This window comes from Balaenoptera borealis (genome assembly GCF_965194805.1).
Source record: "Balaenoptera borealis genome assembly, chromosome: 7".
NCBI classification, from domain to species: Eukaryota; Metazoa; Chordata; class Mammalia; order Artiodactyla; family Balaenopteridae; genus Balaenoptera; species Balaenoptera borealis.
The window spans coordinates 24,585,480-24,606,159 of NC_138864.1; the positions used below are offsets into that span (position 1 = coordinate 24,585,480).

General features: G+C 37.7%; 1 long non-coding RNA gene across 1 annotated transcript in view; it reads right to left on the bottom strand.

Moving 5' to 3' along the window:
• Positions 1 to 20,680, bottom strand: part of LOC309632175 — a 66,566-nt gene that overhangs the window by 22,664 nt on the left and 23,222 nt on the right. Inside the window, exon 2 of the long non-coding RNA XR_014246769.1 lies at positions 1,058 to 19,619. This is a non-coding gene — a long non-coding RNA (uncharacterized lncRNA). The remainder of the gene's footprint in view (positions 1 to 1,057; positions 19,620 to 20,680) is intronic.

Genomic DNA, 20,680 nt, shown 5'->3' on the forward strand with positions numbered 1-20,680 from the left:
GTAAACTGTCCATTTCCTTTTATCACCACTGTTACCATCCTTGTACAGACTACCAACATCTCTTACCTAGACTACTGCAGCATCCTTCCAGAAGAGTCTCACCTCCTTCAAAGCACTTTCTATACCCAGTTAGAGAGGGGTATCATCAAGTCAGGTTTTTACTTAAAATCCTTCAGTGGCTTTCCGTTATCGTTCAAATAATGCCCAAATACTTAACAGAGATATGTCAGGATGATATAAGAGATATTAACTGATGGACTCCAACCCCACCCCAATATACTGATCCCTTGTCTTTCCTCCTCTAGACACTTGCTCCCTCAGTGCTTGCGTTGCCTCGCCGGCACCCTCACGGTCAGTCTGTTCTTATGTGTCAATTTCTGGCCATGTGGGAAAGCATCTGGCTGTTCCCACCGGCCCACTAGGGATCATGTTTATCCGTGAGGCTGTGCCAGGCCCTTCTCTTCGGCACCCTATGCAGGCCCTGTACTATATCCTTACCCAGCAACTATAGTGCCCCAAATTTTCTAATTCCTGGCCTCTTTTTTTTTGGTTTAGACCTAAAAGTCAAAAATTTGAAGTTTCTGTTATTGGTTTTCTTTGTGGTACTCTCTTCACATCTTGGGGGAATACCTCTTTGCCTACAGCCCAAGTGGTGGAGGGTTGAAGGTTAATACAGTACTGGCATTAAAAACACATTAATTCTTTATAAATTACCACATTGCATTGCATTGGCTAGAAAGTCTTGTACTCTTCAGCCTCTATGAACAGCTCACTAGTCTCTCTAGCTTTGTTGGGTAAGAGCCATGCTGACTTTTAGTTTCTCAAATAAACCATGATTCTCCCACCTTTGGGCCTTTGTACATAGTGGCCCATCTACCTGGAATACTTTTTTTGCTCTTCCCTTTGCCTATTCACCTTTCATGTCTCAATTTAAACATGATTTCCTTAGGAAGAACATCTCTGCCCACTTTTATACAAGGTTAGGTCTCCTGTCATACATTCCCAGTATACTTAGAATTTCTTTCACCTTGCAATTTATGCACTTATAATTACTTACAATTATTTGTTTAGTGTCTATCCTCCTGGTTAGGTTATAAATTCCATGTGTCTGTTTTCTCAGTATGCAGTCTCAGTATCTAGAACATACAAAGTGTTCAATGAATATTTATGACTGATCCACTGTCAAAGTCATATCATTTTAGGGTAGATTTCAGAATTAGGATTCTGGTACCATATCTGTTTATCTATAGTATCCTACAATTGCAAAACATGCTGGGTTTTTTTTTTAAGGTCCATTTGCAACTACTTTTCTGAATGAATCAGGATTTTATCAATACACATTTGGAAAGAAATTTGTTTGCTCACATACAACCATCATCCATACATCCTAGTTTAAAAATTTTATCTCCATCAAAATAACCTCACTGTCCTCATGAAACCTAGGCAACAACTTTAGAATGAATAAATGGTATATATTTGAACTCGATCAAGTACAGTTACATTTCTGAAATACTATTTCTGCGTAAGATTTCACTTGAAAAGAGAGCTTGAAAGCCACTTTTAAACAATGGGTTTCAGTCCTAGAGACGGAACAGAATTTCTACAATAGGTTGGATGAAGCCTAGACAAAGACCTGTGAGACATCTGTAGGAAAAGTATTATTTCATCCTACCTACTTTGTGGCCAATTGAAACATTTACAATAATACTTGTAGTTTGAGGTTTTATTCCCTTCTCTTACAATTATCCTACATAATTTTTCCTTCCCCAGTTTACACAATAGAGGTATGTTTGTCAGTCACCTGGGGAGAAAGAATTGAGGGAGAGGAGGAGAGCTCTAAGGGAAAGAGGTGGGCCTTAGGCATCTCCTAAGCTACATAGAACACTGATTATCCCACCATGAATCTTCTCACTTTTCCTATTATACAACCCAATAGAAAACACAAAATATATCTGACTCCATGTCATATTGGGAATGACACCAATAGATGTATGTCATCTTCAAGACAATCATGGTTGCACCACATTAAAGAAATAATTTAGCTACAGCAGCAATTCTCTGAAGTCCATTCAACAGAGAATCCATCTCACTAATTAATCTCAAGACCTGAGTCATCAATCCATTACAAGCTGCCAACAATATATCATCTTCACGTGGATGTCAAAACCAACATGTCTCAAATGGAACTCATTATTTCCTCCACAAACTGGCTTCCCTTCTTAATTTCTCTGTTTGAACCAGTGCTCCAATCATAATTCTACTCATCCAAATTTACAACCTACTCTCTGTCCTAACCCCATCAGAGAGTTGTCAAGGTGTAATACAAGGCCAGGGTGGGTCAGAGAGCCCTGTTGCATTTGTTTAAAATGCAGACTGCCATGGGCTTCCCTGGTGACACAGTGGTTAAGAATCCGCCTGCCAATGCAGGAGACACGGGTTCGAGCCCTGGTCTGGGAAGATCCCACATGCCGTGGAGCAACTAAGCCCGTGAGCCACAATCACTGAAGCCCATCCACCCTAGAGCCCATGCTCCGCAACAAGAGAAGCCACCACAATGAGAAGCCTGCGCACCACAATGAAGAGTAGCCCCCGCTTGCCGCAACTAGAGGAAGCCCACACACAGCAACGAAGACCCAACGCAGCCAAAAATAAATAAACAAAATAAAATAAATAAATAAACAAATAAATTTTTTAAAAAAGAAAAAAGTTCCTGTTTTTTAAAAAATGAGGACTACCAGACACACCTCAGACCTACTGAATCAGGGTTGGATTGGGGAATCTTCATTTTAAATTAGCTCTCCAGGGAACTTCTTAGGTCAACTAAACAGAATCAGTGCTCTAAAAGAAATGATCCAATTACAGAAAGACACACTGTGGAGGAGCAGCTAGGTGAGTAAGGCATCCTGTCCAAAGGGCACAAGAGGAAGTAAAGGAGTCCCAAGCAGGTGGATGGAACACAGAGGCAGACAAATAGAGTAAACAGTCTGTAAGGGTTCAATACTTCTGAAGTCACCTTTTAGATCTGTTCATGAATAGCCTTCACCAGGATCGGGCAGGAGAGACTCTAGTTCACCACAAAGAGCATCAACAACAAGTCCTGTCAGAGACTAGTTCTGAGAATTAAAATACACAGGACAGGAACAGTGGCAACTCACGTAACAATGTACCCATTCCAGGGTTATCATCGGCCTGTAGGATAACAGCTCTGTTTGACCACAAAGAGACCTAGGGAACAATACAAGAGGCTGGTAGGAGGCTGGGAGTAATGATGGGCTCCATTTGTGTCAGCCAGAATTTGGCTGCTAATAAAAGAAGCCATTCTAGCTCATTTAAACTTAAAGGGACTTAATATAACAAATTAGGTGCTTACAAAATTGTTAGAAAGTCTGGGGAAACAGGCTCCAGTCTGAGCTTCCAGGAATGATTGCCAGACATGCCAACCAAGGTAGCTATTGCCTGTGTCATGGTCAGAAAACTGGGGAATGATCAGAAAGATGGGGAATAAGGAAATGGGAGTCTCAACTGCTGGTTCCAGGCACACTGCCTCAGTCCAGATCCACGTCATCAAAATGGATACCCCTGGCACCCACAAAAGTAGGTATCAGACGCTGGGGCCTCTGCTACACTGCCATAGAAAAACCAGATCCTCCACGTCCCTGCTTGCTAGTGGAAGCAGCAGATGTGCCACCTCTGTCTCACTTCCGTCTTCCAAATATGGCATTCATATGTCTGCTTGGGCAGAGGCTGGGCCACACGTGGAATCTGAGGAAGTCTGGGAAATGGAGGCTTCAGCTTCTTATCCTCTATCGTGTTACAAATGGGAGGGAGGTGGAGCTGTGTGAGCCATGTATGATATCTCTCTCACCGTCATACTCAGCTGTAAGCTTCCCTACTATAGGGAAGGGACCTGATTTTAACTGTTTCAGAAGTCCCAGCACTTTGCAGAGTGTCTGATGAATAGTGGGGGAAGGAAGAAAGGAAGGGAGGAGAGAAGGAAGGAAGGGAGGGAGGGAGGGAGGGAGGGATGGACTACAGGAAGGAGCTCAGGACCAAGTCGGACAGAAGCTATAGGTGGAAAACACTGGGATATTCAGTTTTGACAGTATTTAAAACTTAAGATGAAATGAAGCAGGGACTGACACTAATAATTCTTATTTCTTAGTAGCTTTTGGTTTCAGTCTGTTTGTCTTCATTTCCATGACTATAAACTTAATACAGTTCAAATTCCTTATGTCTGGAAAAAATCAATTGTCCCCTAACTAGTGTCCTGCCCAATTTTTCCCCATTCTATCCATTCTACACACTGATCTCTGGCTGAATTTCCTAAAATAGTGGTCTTCAAACTTTTTACTTGCAAACATTTCCAAAAAAATCTTGTAAAGCTTTGTATCCTCTTGCACATTATTAAGTTGACATCTAAAACTTTTCATCCCAAGCTAAAACAGTTGCAAAGGATGTAACTTCCAGTGTATTGTAAATATTGTCTCTAAAAAAAAATTACAGTACTTTAAAAAATATATCCAGGGCTTCCCTGGTGGCGCAGTGGTTGAGAATCTGCCTGCCAATGCAGGGGACACAGGTTCGAGCCCTGGTCTGGGAGGATCCCACATGCCGCGGAGCAACTGGGCCCGTGAGCCACAACTACTGAGGCTGCGCGTCTGGAGCCTGTGCTCCACAACAAGAGAGGCCGCGATAGTGAGAGGCCCGCGCACCGCGATGAAGAGTGGCCCCCACTTGCCGCAACTAGAGAAAGCCCTTGCACAGAAACGAAGACCCAACACAGCCAAAAATAAATAAATAAATTAATTAATTAAAAAAAAAAATCCAATAGTATCTAAATACCACATCGTCTATTTTTAAAAAATACATAAACAAGCTGTTCTTTAATAATGAGATTTGGCATCTTTCCTTTTCCTCCTTGAACTTGAATTTATTTCCATTCGCTTCTATCAAAAAATTTCATCCTAATATGACATATTTTTATTATTGTCTTTTGTCAGTTGTCTAATTATCACAACAAAAGACATAAATGTTGAAATTATATTTTTTATCTCAGTGACCATGAAGCTATGTTTAAAAATTATTCTAGATTGAGTTATCAGTTTATTACTATTAGTATAGTATTGATAAAAAACATATGAATATATTATAAATTTTGATAAGTAATTATTAAACAGAAAAACCAAAATTTTATTTTAAATATATCTTCTAATGAGCTGGATGAGGACTGGCTAGTTTTGCTAAAATTAGGTCAAATATCTAATTTTTGCTAAAATTAGGTCGGGTATCAGTTTAGCCATAATTACTTATTACTTATTACTTATGACTAAATTGAGATAGGGTTCAACCCCAGTATTATCTCCACAACTTTTTGTGTTTTATTATTAATGTAGATGTTGAGAAAAATTTGTTCATGTAAATAAATATGTAGGAATAGAGGGAATTTTGTTACAGCAATGCCCTCAATTCTTTGCACTGTCAGAAACATATGCCAAAAATCAGGGGAAACCTAGCACCAAAAATTTGTTTTTAATGATCTATCAATTGACAACTTGATTGTAGATCTTCCTGTGATTTTACTAAAAGCAAACTAGGAAGCCATCTAATTGCAAAAGGATTTATTATTCATTCTTTAGTGGGACTCCCTTTCTCAACACCAATACCAATACCTATACTGAATTACACCAGTGGGTTACAGAGGTTTTTCTACTGTAGGGTAATACATGATGGAAAGATTAGGGTGAGAGAAGGCCTTTCTTCTTTAAAATATGAGATAGTGGGGAAGGGGTGTGTGAAAGAAGAGGTGGAAATGTTGTATCCTCAGGCAGATCAGCTAAAAAAATCTTTTTCAGGTTTATTGATGTATAATTGACAAATAAAATCATAAGATATCTAAAGTGTACAATGTGATGATTTGATATATGCATACACTGTAAAAGGATTTGTCCCATTGAGTTAATTAACATATCAAGCACTGCACATATTTACCTTTTTTTTTTTTTTGGTGAGAACATTTAAGTTATACTCTCTTAGCAAATTTCAGTTATACAGTACAGCGTTATCAACAAGTCATGCTATACATTAGATCCTCAGACTTTATTCATCTTTTTTTGTACCCCTTTACCAATCTCTCCCTATTTCCCTCACTGCACCCCACCCCACACAAAGAAACTACTTTCCTACTCTGTGTTTCTGTGAGTTTGACTTTTTTTTTTTTTCCATATTCCACATATCGTGATACCATGCAGTATCTGTCTTTCTCTATCTGGGTTATTTCACTTAGCATAATGCGCTCCAGCTTCACCCAAGTTGTTGCAAATGATGGGATTTCCTTCCTTCTTAAGCCTGAATAATATTCCATTATATATATACTACCACATTTTCTTTATCCCTTCACTTGAGGACAGGCACTTAGGTTGTTTCTACACCTTGGCTATTGTGAATAATGCTGCTATGAACATGGGAGTACAGATGTCTCTTCAAGATAGTGATTTAATTTCCTCCAGAAATGCACCCAGAAGTGGGATTACTGGATCATATGATAGTTTTATTTTTCATTTTTTGAGGAATCTCCATACTGTTTTCCATAGTGGCTGCACCAATTTACATTTCCACCAGCAGTGCACAAAGCTTCCCTTTTCTCCACACCCTTGACAATACTTCTTATCTCTGGTCTTTTAGAGGACAGCCATTCTAAAAGGTGTGAAGTGATACCTTATCATGTTTTTGTTTTTTTTGGCTGCCTTGGGTCTTCGTTGCTGCACGTGGGCTTTCTCTAGTTGCGGCAGCTTCTCTTGTTGCAGAGTACGGGCTCTAGGTGGGCAGGCTTCAGTAGTTGTGGCACACAGGCTCAGTAGTTGTGGTGCACGGGCTTAGTTGCTCCGTGGCATGTGGGATCTTCCCGAACCAGGGCTCGAACCCATGTCCCCTGCATTGGCAGGCAGATTCTTAACCACTGTGCCAACAGGGAAGCCCCTCTTATCATGGTTTTGATTTGCATTTACCTGCTGAGCACATTTTCATGTACCTGTTGGCCATTTGTATGTCTTCCTTGGAAAAATGTCTATTCAGATCCTTTGCCTATTTTTTAATTGAGTTATTTCCTTTTTTGCTATTGGGTTGTATGAGTTCCGTGTATATTGTGCATATTAACCCCTTATAAATATGTGGTTTGCAAATATTTTCTCCCATTCCTGTCCTCAAGTGAAGGCATACAGAAAATGTGGTAGTATATATATAATGGAATATTATTCAGCCTTAAGAAGGAAGGAAATCCCATCATTTGCAACAACTTGGGTGAAGCTGGAGGGCATTATGCTAAGTGAAATAACCTATTCCATAGATTGCCTTTTCACCTTACTGATGGTTTCCTTCACTGTGCAGCTTTTTAGTTTGATGTAGTCTCATTTCTTTATTTTTGCTTTTGTTGCCTTTACTTTTGGGGTTAATTCCAAAAAATCACTGTCAAGACCAATGTCAAAGAGCTTACCTCTTTATGATTTCCTCTAGAAATTTTACAGAATCAGGTCTTATATGAAGTCTTTAATCCACTTTGAGTTGATTTTTGTGTACGATGTAAGATAAAGGTCCAGTTTTCCAACACCATTTACTAATATTATCTTTGTTTGCTATGGTCTTGTGGGTCTTGTGGATGCAAGCCCCATTGGTTTTCAGAGCTAGGTGTTTTGGGAGCTAGTCAAATGGAAGCCCTAAAAGCTGGGGTGCTGAATGTGGGGTCCAAACCTTTCACTCCTCAGGGAAAAGCTGGTAGTCAGTGGATTAGTCCTTATTGTATGGCTCTGTGCCAGGGGCGAGGTTTATGGTGAGAGAATGTCTCGGTCTCTCCTGCCTGTTTTGACGTGGGAATTTTCTTATTTGTCAAATGTGTAGGAATTGCTTGGCTAGTTTCTGGATCTCTTTCAGTGGGAATTGCTCCATATGCAGCTGTACTTTCTGTGCGTCCATGGGAGAAGGGTAGCTCAGGAGCCTTTCAGGTTGCCATTTTGGTCCTCTCTCCAGAAATTATTTTTTCAGATCACTTTTAAGGAGTGCAAAGAGAAACTAAATATCCAGAATCCTAATTCCCTTAAAACTTTTTTTGGCCTTCGTATCTCTTGTAAAGTACCTGTACCATAGTATAGGTATAGGTACAGTTTGAAGACTGCTACCCCCAAACAGCACAACTTGCCTAAGTAGTATCTCCTTATTGGCATAAAATATTCACAATTTGAAAAAAAACTTTTAAGTTGAGAGTGACTAATCGCTTAAACATGTATTTTAAAAGAGATCACTATTAAGTGACTTGACAACTGGTAAACATATGTGTAATGTCACCATTTCTAGAACTGAGGGATATTTTTGCAGTTATTTCTAAAATTTTACCCAAAATGTAGGGTTTCTTTTGCATAAGAAGCTGTTGTTTAATCAACAGTGCATTTTATAACTTGAGGAAATACACTTCTAAAGAAGGGGGTGGGCAGGAGCAGAGAGGTGGTTTACTGTTCTCGGTCCTGCCATTCCATAGCCAAATGAAAACTTCCTCCAGAAGTGACCTGTCGGTCATTAACGTGCACTGGAGCCCCATCCTGGAGTTCTTAAATAATTTTATTAAAATAGGTGGAGGAGGACACTATAAAGAGGGCAAATAAATCAATATAACTTGATACATTATAATAGAGGGGAAAATATCTCTACTTTTACATTTGATAATATTTATTCATTAGTGTTCATAGTGCAGTTGTGCTGTAAAATTAAAAAACAATGACAAGCTAAAATAAGAAGTAATACACTCTTTGGGGTAAAAGGTTGAATTTTTAGTGTACATTAATTTGTTTGATTTGCAGTATATGTTTAGTTGCCTACTTAGTTGTCTTTGGAATTAATAAAAGATTATTTATATATGAATATATATTAAAAATCTTTATAGCAAAAGGTATCAGAGGTACTTATAGAGAACTCAGGTTCTCTCCACTTAGGTGGGGGGTGGTAAGGAGCTGGTGACAAAGTGTACCACATACCTTGATGTTTGTGAAAATGTTTATTCCTTTCCAGCCCATAAATTACAAGACAAAGTGTGATGACAATGTAAGGTGACTTTCTTTTACTTTTTATTGTTGAGAGTTTCACACATATGTAAAAATGGATTATTACAATGGACCTCAAATGTCTATCCACTAATATTATTTCATCTATATTCCCCACACTACCCTCCCCTCCCACCACTGGATTATTTTAAAGCAAATTCCACTCTGTTTTACCATATTATTTCAGGGCATATCTCCCAAAAATGACTTTTTAAAATACACAACCACAATACCATTATGATACCTAAAAATTAACAATACCTGGCTATTTTAAAATGCATAGGAATTTGCACATCTACAGGATTACTTTCTTCAAAGAATCATCTTAAAAGGCTATAATGATGCTAAATGCTAGCATTTCTAAATACTTTTTAGAAGTATTTTGGAATACTTCTCAGGATTATTTTCAGGATTTGCAATGTATTCCTTAATTATCCCAAGTGATGACAAATCTTTACTCTTCAAGGGTAGACTTGACTTGAAAACAGTCAAAAGTCTTTGGGAATAAACCCCAATAAATAGGGGGAGTAATGAGACTGGGAAGGACTGGTTCTGTTAAAGAGAGTAATATACACAGAGGCACAAGGTGTGTCCCCCTTTCATGAAAGGAGTCTGATGCTCATAAACTAGCTCAGAAATTACCCTCAGTGACCAGAGATGCTGAGTGAGAAAAAGAGCTCAGTTGTTTTGGGAGCAGAAGCTGGAGAGAAACTAAGAGGAGAATGTGAGAGGCAGCTGCTAGAGAGCCAGCCAACTGGTGAAAGGAAGTTATGCTTAATCTTTGTACCCTAAATTCCAGTGATTCCAGGCCACTTTCAGGATTTATCTTGCATTTCAGTCCTCTGTGCTTTTGCAAACAATGTTCCCTGTGATTGGAATGCCTACTCCCACTGGGTGGACTCACTGGGCGAATCGCTAGTCATCCTTTAAGACCTTGATCAAATATTACTACATTCCTTGACTCTCTCTGGAAAAATTAGCTGTTCCATCGTCTGGTCCCAGTTGTACTTTGTAGGTATCTCTTCTAACATCTCTGTGACTACTTTATAATTATTCAGATACGTATATATTTCCCCAATTAGACTGGGAGCTTCATTTTTGTGTCTTTGGCACACAGACAGTGATTGGCACACAGTAGGCCTTCAGTAATCATTTGTTTAGCACACAGATAAAATTAATAATCTATGTATTTTTACATGGGGTAGACCTTGAAATGTCCTCACAATGCAGCAAAGTAACTGCAGGCTTGAAATATTACAGAATAAAGCAAAGAAGAAAAGCCTTATATGCAAGAGCATTTTTTGTAACAGAAACCCTGGAAGTTTCAGATGCTGTCAGTGGAAAGTTACAGCATAGAACTACCCAGAGAAATGTCAGCAATTTCTTTTCTTCTTTTTAAAAATAAAATTTCCAAATCCATTTTTTAGGATCATAATTGTTTTATTTTTCTTTGAGGGACTGATACTTGAGGAGTTAACAAATTAAGCACCAGTAAAAACTGAGATCAAACTTAGTTGATGCACATTTTTCTCAAAATAAATTTGGAAGGCAGAACACAAAGCATAAGAAATGAATCATCTACTTCAAAGAGAATAGATGACTGACTCTTAAGGTCACTGTGTAAAAACTAAAGAAATTTGTAATGATTGAAACTATGAAGTATGCTCTCCTGTCAGGACGATTCATATATTCCTCTCACTTTCTCTCCCACCTTCTGCCCCAGAGCAAGAACAGCCTATCCACTCCTACTCCAATGACCTGGTCTTGGGCCCTGGTGGGAAGCAGAAGCAACTCTTCCAGCATTATGCCAGTGGCAGTGCCACACCTGTGGCATAGTCCTAGGATGAGAAATAAAGGAGTTTGTGGGTAGCCCAGGTGGATAGAAAGGAGCAAGGGGAGAGCCACCCATAAAGAACAATTACATCTGATGTCACCTGTTCTTGGTTGAACCTGAATCTTACCCAGACAATAAAGCCTGTTTTTCAGACTGCTTTCTGGGCCCCAGTTGGCTCACAGCATATTTTCAAACCAATTTTTTAAGAAAATTCAGTAAGTCCACAGAAATTTTTCAGTCCTTCTTGTCAGGTGGTAAATATCCTGCTGAACCATGTTTGTATGGAAATAACCTGATTTGGATACAGAAGAAACAGGACTGAAGTAGCTGAGCAACAGGTTTGCTTAGTTTTAAAGGTTACATTGCACAACCTGGGCAAGGCATCCCATGATATAAAAGACTGTTCTAACTCAACACGGAAATCTGGCCAGACCACCCAGGGATTTACAAAAGCTCTTTGGCCCCCGCAGCACTGACCTCATGACACATGGCCTCTTGGATCCTGTGGCCACTCTCAATTGGAGAATACACAAAATAAATTAGCACTTGCTTTTTACTAGTTTTATAAAGGAAATCTATTTTTTTAAAGAAAAATAGAATCCAAAATTACAGCCTAAAATGAATGCATGCACACAAAGTTGAGAATATAGAAATGATGCTAAGCCAAATAACAGTACCATTTTTATGTTGTTTGAAAACAGCATATTTTGATTGTTACATACAAAGAATTTCACATTTCTAATAAAGAGGGAAATGATGAAACATCCAAGACTCCCCTTTATCTTCTGAAATACCAAATCCCAAAAAGTAAGATTTAATCTGCTTCCAGATTTCAAGAGAAAGTTATATGAGATATCTTCTTAAAATCTCAGAGAAAACAAAGCTAAAATATTTAAAATGATTTTTGAAATGTATATATTTATAGTTTTCTCTGAAGATCAATGTGCTAAATTGAGATTTATTTTTCCCAAAAGAGGTTTAATTTTTTTTTTTTTTTTTTTTTGGCTGGGTCCAACTTTTGCATAGGGAAGTTCAAAACTGTTTATCATAACTGTTGCTTCCTACTTAATCATCAATTCAGTTCATATTAATAATGCAACCTTTTACATGCAGATCTCTCTATGACATTATACTTGCCTGGAGGAACCACCCATTAAAAGGATGAGAGAGAATTCATCACCCTCATTACTTCTTTTAAGCACATTCATGAGAATAATGCATCAATTATGATAAATTAATCTTAATAGGTTGCTAAGGGCAGACTTACGCCTGTGATTTGGGCTTGTAAGCCTTTTCTAAAGAAATTCTTTTTAAAAAGTCAACTAGTTGCATCAAGAAATCAATTATTTTCTATAAAAGATAAATTTTTGAACTCTTTATTATTAAATAATTTTAAACTTACAAAAGAAATGCAAGAATAGGACACAGAATTACTGATATTTTTCATCCAGATTCACCAGTATTTAAGTTTGTCACATTTGCTTTAGTACTTGCTGTCTCTGTCTCTCTCTGCCTATCTGTGTCTCTATGTATGTATTTATATTTATAGATATTCTTTTACATATCAGGAATTTTAACATTAATGAAATATTATATCTAATATACTGTCCATATTCAAACTTCACTAATAATGATCTTTATGGCAAATTTCCCCCTAATCCAGAATCTAATCCAGGGTTACTCATTGCACTTAGTTGTGTATCTTTTAATCTCCTTTAATCTGGAAAGTTTCCCAGCCTTCCTCTATTTTTCATGACACTGAAATTTTTTTAAGAATACAGTCCATTAAATATGATATCACTTATATGTGGAATCTAAAATATGGCACAAATGAACCTATCTACAAAACAGAAATAGACTCATAGACATAGAGAACAGACTTGTGGCTGCCAAAAGAGGGAGAGGGATGGACTGGGAGTTTGGGGTTGGCAGATGCAAACTATTACATTTAGAATGGATAAACAACAGGGTCCTAATGTATAGCACAGGGAACTATATCCAACCTCCTGGAATAAACCATAATGGAAAAGAATATTAAAAAAAAAGAATGTCTCTGTGTAGAACTGAGTCACTTTGCTATACAGCAGAGATTGGCACAGCATTGTAAATCAACTATACTTCAACAACAACAACAACAACAAAAGAATACAGTCCATTTGTTTTTATAGAATATCTTCCAATTTGGATTTCTTTGAAGTTTCCTCATTATTACATCAAAGTATATATCATTGGCAAGAATGCTTAATAGGTGATGTTGTGTCCTCGGTGCATGGCATCAGGGGCACACAATGAAAGGTTTTTCTCATTAGTGATTTTAACTTGATCACTTGGTTAAGGTGATGCCCATTAGCAAAACAAGATAATTATTGGCTGACAAGAGGAAATAATTAGATGAAATTTTAGAGTTATTTTGTGTGGATTGTTTTCTGAATATTAAAATTTCATATTTAATGACACAATACCAAGCACTCAAAATAAGAAAATACATAGGACTTGCTAAATGAAGTGCTAGGAACTCAAGCAAGAAATATTACTTATTGGGCTTCCCTGGTGGTGCAGTGGTTAAGAATACACCTGCCAACGCAGGGGACACAGGTTCGAGCCCTGGTCTGGGAAGATTCCACATGCCGCGGAGCAACTAAGCCCGTGTGCCACAACTACTGAGCCTGCGCTCTAGAGCCCGCGAGTCACAACTACTGAAGCCTGTGCGCCTAGAGCCCGTGCTGTGCAAAAAGAGAAGCCACCACAATGAGAAGCCCGCTCACCACAACTAAAGAAAACCCGCGCGCAGCAACGAAGACCCGACGCGGCCAAAAATAAAATAAATAAATAAATAAAAAGAAATATTACTTATTGTATCAATGACTAATGGGACTCATGACCTAATAAACATAGCTTTGATATATTTTATGCATACTACCTAAAAAAACACTTTAATGTGCATTATCTCTAAACTTTATTACAGACCTGAAAATTTTTAATATCAGCTCCATTTTGCCTATGAGGCAAGAGAATTCAGTGATTCTTTTGGGATTAACAGGTAGTAAGTGGAAAAGACAAGATTTGAACACAAACCTCCCTGGATCTCAAAGCCCTCTTGTTCTAGCATATCATACTGCATTTCTTCTAAATGAAAAATATAAGTTTCTATATGTTAGCCAAAAACAAATATAAATGTTATTGATCTTTCTCTGTATAAAAAGTAGATTAACTTTTGAAGAGAATTTTTTAAAATGCCAATGGTAAATTTTTAAAATTATGAGTATATTTTAAATCAGGCACTGGAAATAAGGGAAATCCTGGTGTGCCAGCTTTAAGACTTGGTGTATATATTGAACTTCTATTTACTTACTGAACTTTTATTTGCCACATGTCTCTCTTTATCACAGACGTTATCCCCTGTTCCACATCCTCTCATTTAGTCATATTATTCATCTATATCTTTCTTTCTGGATATTTTGGATCTCTGTATCTCTCTCTCTCATTTTGGCCTCTTTCCCTTTCCAAAAAACCTTCGCCATTTTTTCAATGTTTCCTTCTTTCCATCATATTATCACAGCTAACAGGGATCTGGGCAATGAAGATCATCTCAAGGGATCAGTCCTGAACCCTATGCCATTTAGCACTTCCATTAATAATTTGAATGATGATAATTAAGAGTAATTCCAAACTGAAAGGGGTGGCTGTAACCTAAGAAATTTGCATTAAAACTAAAATTTCTAACAAGACAGAAAAATGGATGGATAAGAACAGTAGATGTTTTGCAGGATACCAGTAGTGTAATTTAATTACTGTAGGAAAGAAAAATCATCTGTTTAAGCACAAGGTGGCACAAGATGGGCTTTATACAAGTATATCAGGATAGAATAGAAAAGAATAGAGGATTAAAGTGATTCCCATTCTAAATATGAGTCAAGACAGTAGCACATTTGGAAATGTGTCTAATATTGTTACATATGAACAATATTCCAAAATTTATTAACCTTGAAGTTATTCTTCCTTTGTTCTCAGCATTGGTTAGTTCTAAATTACAGGAATGTTTCTATTTTGTCTGTTTACATTTTAAAATGTATGCATCTTATAGGAATATTGGAAAAATAAATGCTTGTAGACATATTACAAATTACTTAGATTCCAGGGAAAAGCAATCTAAAGCTTTAAAGGACATGCAATCAGACCTGTAAGGACAAATTTAAGAAACTGAGCTTATTCGTTTACTCTATATTTCAGAACTGTTAATATGGACTGTACTAAAGCAGAAAACTTTTCAGATAAGGCCATGGAAATATTATTTATAGAATCAAAGACTATTTGGACTACAGGATGTAATAATAATAGATACTACTTGCTGTATGGATACAACCTGCTAAGCACTTCATTATTATTTCTAAGCTTCACACAGGCCTGAAAGGGAGTAACATTAGCTCCAACTTCTAATATCTCTCATTTATAAGCATTTTATTCCTTAATCAATAGGTGCTTACTTTAAAAAGCAAATGCCTGCTGGAGAAATAAGTGTTTTCAATCAATCATGCCTAAATGAAAAACATTTCATCAGATAATCATTTTGTTTCACTCAATATCTAATAAGCAGCTGTTTTGATGGGGGAAGGGAAGGAGAGGGTAGAACAATTTGGGGGTACTGAGATTTAATGCGGTGGCGAGTTTGAGTTGAGCATCAGAGTAGGATTACTGTTACGTAGCACGTATGGTGGGCACATTGCAATTTGTTCTGCACCTCACGTGGCGACAACCACTCCACTGAGCATTATCTGCCTGAGTTTGGGAAGGCTCCCTGCTGAGGGAATTTCTGTGCAGCTTGTCCCAGTCAGCACAGCAGGCAGAGCCAGAGAAAATGCAGGAATCATATATGGTAGATGCAAAGATGAACTTCCTGATTATAAGGATGAGTAAACACTGGAAACAGCTAGTCAGAGAGGGAGTTTGTGGAATCTCCATCCTGAAAGAAGTAGTTCCCTCATGGGAAAAATCTCTGTGGACTACATACCGCTGACTGGACATGACTGGACATACTGAGGGAGGACAAGCTTTGCTTTGAATGAGAGGCAAAGGAGTTGCTTTTTTAAAAATTGAATGCGGTGAGTGAAGTATTCATTTCTGTCCAAAGCAAAAATAGACACTTACCACATTACAAAAAATTTTTATTCTGCAAGAGATCTAGTAAACACACCATCTGGAGAACCTTAGAGTTCAGGTTTTCAGAACTACTGATTTTTAAAAAATAGGCCACCTCTCCTAAATGTTTTAAGTAACAGAAGTACTTCCAGTTGGAAATTGGTAAAGGGTAGGCTAATTTGGGGGAACTTCAGACAAGAAGATATGCTCTTATGATTTCTCTAAACTTCCATGTTCCCCTAAACCAGTTTTTAAGCATTTGACAGGAAAATGGTGGGAGAAGTGGGGGAGGTCTGAGTGGGGAGCTGGAAGGTCCAAGTTCAAGCACCTGGATTTTATTCATTTAGTTCACTGATGACTGTCTCACTGCCAAAAACATCCTTCTATTCACAAAAAAGCTGACAATTAGTATCATAGTGTCCTCTTATTTACTTATTAGAATGTGAGTGCCTATTATGTACTAGGCAAAGAATTAAATTGATCCAGTAATTTCACACCTTATTTCCATTTGAAAGAACATTAATGTTATTGAACATCTGTTTCCCCATGTATAAAACTGGTGTGCGAAAGGACAATGAACTAACTAGATGATCTATGAAGCCTCTTTCAATTTTAAAATTATATGTTTCTGTAGTCTCTCTAAGCGGATACTGCTGCTTGTGTACTACGGAGTCAGACCCCAGCTCTGCCACCTCCTCACTGTGGGACTGGGCAGGTTACCTAAGCCTCTTTGGAACCAGCTTCCTTGTGTTCCTGCCATCATTACAATCCTCACTTGGTACACTTTTTTGGTCAAGTTACTTAACCCATGTATGAGATGCCATGGACAGGACTTGAAGACATGTAATACCGATCAAAAAAAGCCTAGCATAATGCCTCACAATGTCTCTCATAGGAGAGCCTCAATAAAGTTAATCCCATTCTTTCTGCTGAGAGGCTACTCACCCATTTCAAACTAATGTCACACACAATTTCCCATGAAAACAAAGGGCAAAACTGTTAGGTTTTATGCTTTGGAGTTTGATACAGGCTTTGCATTACAAGATTTTCTCTTTCACCTTTTATCACCCATTATGATCAAAATCATCTGACATGTATATTAGCTGTCTGTGTTCCCCAAGTCAAGGCTCAAAATAAATGCACATGAACATGACCTGAAATTTTGCTTTTATCAGAAATATAAATGACTAGGTCAAATAGCCAGATAAAATTTTATGAGAGTCTGGATCTTTTTCTGGATATTTTTAATCCTCTGCCCGTTGTTTGAACTGTCCGTCTTTTATTTTATTTTTTGATGTGGACCATCTTTAAAGTCTTTATTGAATATGTTACAATATTGCTTCTGTTTTATGTTTTTGGTTTTTTGGCCGCAGCGCATGTGGAATCTTAGCTTCCCGACCAGGGATCGAACCTGCACCCCTTGCATTGGAAGGTGAAGTCTTAACCACTGGACGGCCAGGGAAGTTCCTGTTTGTCTTATTAACAATTTAAAATACATTGCCCAAATTAGGCCCATAGAATATTTTTATTGAATTTTTTTTTTTAACTGTATATCCTCACCTTAGTATAGGTGAAAATCTAACTAACTATAGATCTCATAAAAACAGTAGTTGAAAACAGAATTTTATATATATATATATATATATATATACATATATATATATACCTCAGAGACTGAATTGACAATAAGCATAATTTTTCCTTAGAAGCAAATGGATATATAAATCATATATAAATACTTAAGGACCACCTAAAAATGAGATATTCATGAACATTTCTAGGCCACAGGCAGAACAAGTATATACATTGTGACATCAATAAATACTTACTGAATTAATGAAAACAAAAGATCTCAGGAGGTTTGTGAGTCTTACACCGTGTTGTCTTCAATATATCTTTTCATTGTTTGCTAAGTGGACACTCTAAAAGGCATAGCAATTATTTAGTTTATCTTTGTTCATGTTAACCATCACCCCCAAATTACAAAATTAATCTACATCTCTTCAGCTTTCATAGAAATCTATTTAACATTATGCCCTTGGACTTCTGCCAAAAGCCTACGTTGAAATGACCATGCAAGGAATATTTTGGCATCTTTCATAAAATTGCAATTTGGGGACACTTTTGTTTGTTCAATGTCCTTCATAACAAGCTTTGTGAAGTAAATTTTTCTTTGAGTTCAATGCTAGGCAATATTTCTTTCTTCTAAGCAACTGGTATCATTCAACTTAGTGGTTAGTAAGACTATGCAACTTATATTTCCCTTTTTAGCAAGAAGTCCAGAGTTACGTTTTCTACTCAGTTTTAACATCTAGTCATTCTTAAGGTTTCAGGTTAATTATACACCATCTCTACACATCGCTTCCATTCCCACAAACCCATTCATAAATTGGCTTTTGTTCTTTCTGTCTCTCTCTCTCTTTTTCAAGTGCCTCTGTATTAATTATAAGCTAATTCAAATATTTTTTTAAAGAGTACAGACAAATAATTTTACATTGTTAAACTTAATAAATTTAATAAATAAACTTAGTAAATTTTTTTCTTAGTTTTACCATTATTGTAATTCAAGCTAACACATTTGAATACATAATATTAAAGTTTAAATTTAACTCTTGATAAACAATACTCTATCACAAGAGGCAAATGCTACAGATGTGTGTTTATTTAGATGTAACCTACTGACATACTGTAGCGGCAGTATATATGGTTACCTCTAAATATGTCAAACAGCTCCAAATAGAAATATGTACACTACTAGTACAATGCCATATACTCCAAATACTCTGAAAAATTCCTTTAATTCTATAAAACATATGGCTTTATGCTTAAATTTAAAGACTCTCAATCGTTCCCTGGATTTATAGTCCAAAAAGAAACAAGTCTGACATATTTCTGGGTGTGGTTTCTGAAGTTTTTATCCCCTTTGACTTTGATTAGCTGAATATTTGAGGTCATCTTGAAATATGAGCCTTGTCGGTCCAGGGGCTGTGTAAATTTTGTACTTGTCCTTGAGAAGACCCTAATGAAGATCACTGTATTAGAGTATTCTCCGTGACTTAACTTTAGTGATACGCATGCAACAGAAGGGCTTAGCTGTGGAAGCCACTATAAAAGAACTGTGACACGCATGCATCCATATGCAGACATTTCAATAGTACTCTTTGGTTCTAATAAAATTAGGGGTAAAACCTTCTTCCCGTCACCATCGTCTATGAACTCTGAATTGGCTATATATAAGTAGGAGAACATCAAGCACTAATGTCAGTGGTGGGAAGTACAAATACAAGAATAAAAATGAGAAGGAAGTGCCCTCTGGGTGCTGCTACCAGATCATTTTTGGCCTCTGTGCAATAAGTTAGGCCTCTCCTGCATTGGTTCCAAGTATGCCATGGAAGAAAGCCAGCTCTAAAATTAATATTCTTCTGATCATTTGAACATTGAATAAAAATTGAGAAGGGATGAATTACCTTCTCTTCCTTTTTGGCCTTCTATTCAGGAACCCATGTCATTTAAGCAATTCTATCCTTGCAAAAGGAAGTCAATCATACCTCCGACCTGGAAAACAACTGGAACAAATACATGTGTTGAGAGAAGCATGTTCATGGGGGATTATATGAAGGATATGAAATCAATCCATTCCTCTAGACAAGCAGTCACAAACTAAGATTGATTTAACCCACAGGAATATTTTGTTTGGCCCACAGTGTATTTTTTTTTTATTCATTTATTTAATTTTTGGCTGCATTGGGTCTTCGCTGCTGCACGCGGGCTTTCTCTAGTTGCAGTGAGCGGGGGCTACTCTTTGTTGCGGGGCGCAGGCTTCTCATTGTGGTGGCTTCTCTTGTTGCAGAGCACAGGCTCTAGGCACGCGGACTTCAGTAGTTGTGGCACACGGGCTTCAGTAGTTGTGGCTCGCGGGCTCTAGAGAGCAGGCTCAGTAGTTGTGGCGCACGGGCTTAGTTGCTCCACGGCAATGTGGGATCTTCCCGGACCAGGGCTCGAACCCGTGTCCCCTGCATTGGCAGGCGGATTCTTAACCACTGCGCCACCAGGGAAGCCCTCACAGTGTATTTTTAAAAATTTGAGCCAACACAGAAATTGTGAGATTTCAAATATAGAAGGTGGCAAGAGTGTTCTTAGTGTCCCCACATGGCAACATCTGCTGCAGTTGAGAAATGGCAGCTGCTCCCTTTACTTGGGGCGGAGGCTCTCCAGGTGGTCACAGTCCATACATATACGCATTTGCTACGCCTACAAAGATTCTAAAATCAGAGTGGCCAGCAGAGAACTGAATGCCAGGATTGCATCGTTACTGCCATTCTAGTGTCAGTGTTGCTTCTACTGATTTTCACTTTGGTGGCTGTCATCAGCGCCAAGCATGTGATCCGATTGCAGACTCATTCAAGTGGAATCTGGGGCTCTTTTCTTTCATGATGTCAGTACAACTAAGTCCTCTACTCTACTGCATAGATATCTAATTATTTATAAGCACTTTTCCTATCCCATCAGAAGAGTAAGATCTCAGTTATGGCACTTCCTTTCTTTTCATTTTCTCATTACACCCACAGCATAGAAAATACACTCACCATCTACTGTAGACTGCAGTGATTATCCCCAAGTACAGGCT